Source organism: Lampris incognitus, chromosome 1 (assembly GCF_029633865.1).
Source record: "Lampris incognitus isolate fLamInc1 chromosome 1, fLamInc1.hap2, whole genome shotgun sequence".
NCBI classification, from domain to species: Eukaryota; Metazoa; Chordata; class Actinopteri; order Lampriformes; family Lampridae; genus Lampris; species Lampris incognitus.
In genome coordinates this window covers 8,154,939-8,159,202 of record NC_079211.1, presented here as the reverse complement: position 1 = coordinate 8,159,202, position 4,264 = coordinate 8,154,939, and the positions used below count along the sequence as shown (strand labels likewise).

Genomic DNA, 4,264 nt, shown 5'->3' with positions numbered 1-4,264 from the left:
AGGTTTATGGATGTGTTGAGGGAGGACATACAGGTGGCTGGGGTAACAGAGGAAGATGCAGAGGACATCACACACACAATTTAGACAAAGCATATGACAGGGTGCTGAGAGAGGAGGTGTGGTATTGTATGAGGAAGTTTGGGGTTGCAGAGAAGTATGTAGGAGCGGTGCAGGATAAGTATGAGAGAAGTGTGACAATGGTGAGGTGTGCGGTTGGAATGACGGTTGGGTTCAAGGTGGAGGTGGCCCTTTCTTGTTTGCAGTGTTGATGGACAGGTTGACAGACGAGATCAGGCAGGAGTCTCCGTGGGCTATGATGTTTGCGGATGACATTGTGATCTGTAGCGAGAGTAGGGTACAGGTTGAGGAGAGCCTGGAGAGGTGGAGGTATGCACTGGAGAGAAGAGGAATGAAAGTCAGTAGGATCAGGATGGAGTACATATTCGTGAATGAGAGGGAGGACAGTGGAATGGTGAGGATGCAAGGAGTAGAGGTGACGAAGGCATATGTGTTTAAATACTTGGGGTCAACTGTTTAAAGTAATGGGGAGTGCAGAAGAGAGGTGAAGAAGAGAGTGCAGGCAGGGTGGAGTGGGTGGAGAAGAGTGTCAGGAGTGATTTGCGTTAGAACAGTTAAATAGAAGGTTTACAGGATGGTTGTGAGACCAGCTATGTTATATGGTTTGGAGACAGTGGCACTGATGAAAAGACAGGAGGTGGAGCTGGAGGTGGCAGAGTTGAAGGTGCTAAGATTTTCATGGGGAGTGATGAAGAAGGACAGGATTAGGAATGATTATATTAGAGGGACAGCTCAGGTTGGACGGTTTGGAGACAAAGCAAGAGAGGCTAGATTGAGATGGCTTGGACAAGGTTGGAGGAGAGATGATGGGTATATTGGGAGAAGGATGCTGAATATGGAGCTACCAGGGAAGAGCAAAAATAGGAAGGCCAAAGAGGAGGTTTATGGATGTGGTGAAGGAGGACATACAGGTGGCAGGTGTGACAAAGAAAGATGCAGAGGACAGGAAGAAATGGAAATGGATGATCCACTGTGGCGACCCCTAACGGGAGCAGCCCAAAGTACTTGTAGTAGTAGTCGTAGAGAAGAAGAGTTTATTGGGGTTTTTTGGAGGGGAGCATTTTAATTGTGATTGGGGAAGGAGGGAAGGTGATGTTGGATTTTGGTTAAATAGTGTAGTGTGTGGGGTAAGATGTAATGGAGATGGTATATGAGTATTTTTTGTTTGATTTCTTTGATTTGGTGGGTGGTCTGTAGGCAATACCGCATAGCCCTGTTTCAGTGCTATCAAGTTTGAGTTTTAATTTTTATTTTGCCTTGAGGTGTTCTTCTTTTGTTTTATAACACCATATTTAAGAAAGTGTTATAATGTCTGTTTTTAAAAAAAAAGAGGTGAAGAATTTAGTTTGTAACACCAGTTGTGAAGAAACAGACTGAATTTCTTCGGTCGGATGTGCTGACTTTAGGCTCTTGAAAGGAAAGCTGTTGCAATGGGCCTTATTTAAATAACTCTGTCAAAGATTTCATCGCTGTTTGTTTCAATAAAGAAATATATGTTTGAATGTCCAAAAAAAAGTTGAGGGGCTGAGGTCTGCTATCCAGACTAATCTGCTGAATGGTGTTTCTATTAAATCAAAATGTCTAATAGAAACAGAATTTAATAGAAAGTTCCTACTAAATCAGTTTCTATTAAATCAAAGTCAGTGTGGTCAAGTTACTCAGGGCTCATGCGCTGAAATGTGAAAATTCCCCCGGCTGTTTGTGGAGTTGATAGATGAGTCACAGACCCATCTGTCTGTCTCCCTACCTGTCTCTCTCCTATACTATATCCCTCTGTGTCTGTCTCTTTATTTTCTCTGTCTGTCTCCCTACCCATCTCTCTCATACTCATCTCTCACTGTCTAACAGCTGTTTCACGGAAATTCAGCAGAATTTATTTTAACATAGGTTTTTACAAGCTCTGCTCTTCTTACTGTCACAGTGCTTTTTAATCAATGAATGCTCTGTGTTAGACGAAGACACTGTAAAGTAAATATCTGTCTATCTGTCTGTCTAGCTAGCCTATCTGTCTGTCTTGGATTTTACTAACAGTTGAAGGCAGTTGGTAACGTTTAACAATGTATGTATTCTATGATTTCATTTATAAAAATAAATATATATATTTCTGTCTTGAAACCATTGTGGTGTGTGATATTTGTTGTTCTTATTTTTACTGTAGAACAGGTGTTCTCAAACTTATTACTCAAAGGTCCGCGACTGATTTTTATTCAAGGTCAGCAGTCTGAAACGATTGGCGATAAAAAAAAAATCAACTCACATAACTTTTAAGCAACATGCATTCAATTCAAGAGAGTCAAGATAGTCAAAATACATTCGAGCCTAGTGGGAAAAATGGCATTGTTAGCCTGCAATCAGTTTGTTGAACCTAGTTACAAAAGGTGTGATTGCCAGCCAGTGACACTGACACTGTTCTGCAAAGACCCACCCTACTCTGCCTCTTATTGGCTCTAACCCCAACAAAAACTTTTGTATCGATAGGCTATGCATTACTGTCATTTATGGTTGCGCTAGTTTCTTTCCTCTGCTCTCTGTGTTTCAAAGGGACCCCCCCCCCCCCCCACACACACACACACACACACACAGCGGAGAAGGGGAGAAACAGTGAAGCAGGTGAAGTGGAGATAGCGTTACTAATGTAACAAGTTGTCGACAACTCGTTACATTACTGTAAGTGAAATAAAAGCATCGCACCACCCCCAAAGCAAATTCTCCAGTGTATCATTAATGTGTGAACTTGACAGCAACAACACACAAAAATATTGTACTTTATAATGTATTGTATTCATAATACAAGGAATGGGCTGGGTCCGGATTGAATAGCCATTTGGTCTGGATGCGGACTGAGGTCCGGACTTATGGAAGAGCTCTTGTAGTGATGATGAGGCAGTACTGGTGGGGTAATGTGGTGGTGGTGATGTGTGTGTGAGGTGGATAGGAGGGGGCCAAATCCTAATTTCGCTTAGCGCACCAAAATGGCTAGAGCCGACCCTGGTCCCAGAAGTAAGCAATACCTGCACTCCCGTTGGCATAATGACCAGGAACAACAAAAGTTCAACATAAGTTTTGTGTCAAGAGTATCAGTAGAAATCCATTTAGTCGCACAGTATCCTTATTAATGTGAAAAATCCTACTGTATATGTTTTGAACACAAAAAAAAAAAAAGCTGCATGAGCTTAGATGTGGAAAACGCTTTCGATAGAATTGAATCGATATATGTTTTCAAGGTCATACACAGATGTTCTTTTCCTGAAATATTTATTCGTTTGAGCAAGTTAATTTATACAGACCAAAAATCAGCAATTTTAGTGAATGGTACACTTTCATCTTCTTTCTCTTTATATAGAGGTACATGATAAGGATGCCCCCTGTCACCACTGTGTTTTGCTCTTATTATGAATCCTTGACCGAAGCCATCAAATGTAATGAGAAAATAATTGGTATACAGAGAGAAGTATGCACAAAATTGTCTTGTATGCTGATGATGTTTTGCTTTTTTAGCCAGCCCAAGCACTTCTCTGCCAGAACTTAAGGTAATCAAAATATTTAATAGTTTTCAGGCTATACGATTAATTTTGGGAAGTCAGTGGCCCTATCAATGGGTAGGCTAAGAGAGGGTAGTAAAAAAAAATCTATTTCAGATCAACAAAGATGGTTTCAAATACCTTGGTATTTTTATCTCATATGAGCTGAAGCAATTAACAAAGTGTACTGTCATATGCTTACGGCCATACCATCCTGATAGCGCCCGATGTCAGCTTCTCTTGGAAGCTAAGCAGGGTCAGGCTTGGTTAGTACTTGGATGCGAGACCGCCTGGGAATACCAGGTACTGTAAGCTTAGGGTGACACGATGGCCCAGTAGTTAGCACTGTTGCCTCACAGCAAGAAGGTCCTGGTTTCGAACCCCAGGCCATCCCAGGTCCTTTCTATGTCGAGTTTACATGTTCTCCCCATGTCTGTGTGGGTTTCCTCTTTGTGCTCCGGTTTCCTCCCACCATCAGAAAGAGATTAATGTTAGGGTTAATCCTCCTGTTTGTGCCCCTGACCAAGGCAATGGAAAGAAGAACTGGAGTTGGTCCCCAGGTACTGCTGCTGCCCACTATGGGCATGCATTTAACCCCTCCTATGCAATAGGAGGGGTTAAATGCAGAGAACAAATTTCATTGTAACTTGTACAATGAAAAAAAT

At 41.9% G+C, this 4,264-nt stretch overlaps 1 pseudogene; it reads left to right on the top strand.

Annotated features, from left to right (window-relative positions):
- Nucleotides 1–3,795: 3,795 nt before the first annotated feature.
- LOC130127705 (5S ribosomal RNA) lies at nt 3,796–3,914 on the top strand (annotated as a pseudogene).
- Nucleotides 3,915–4,264: the final 350 nt, after the last annotated feature.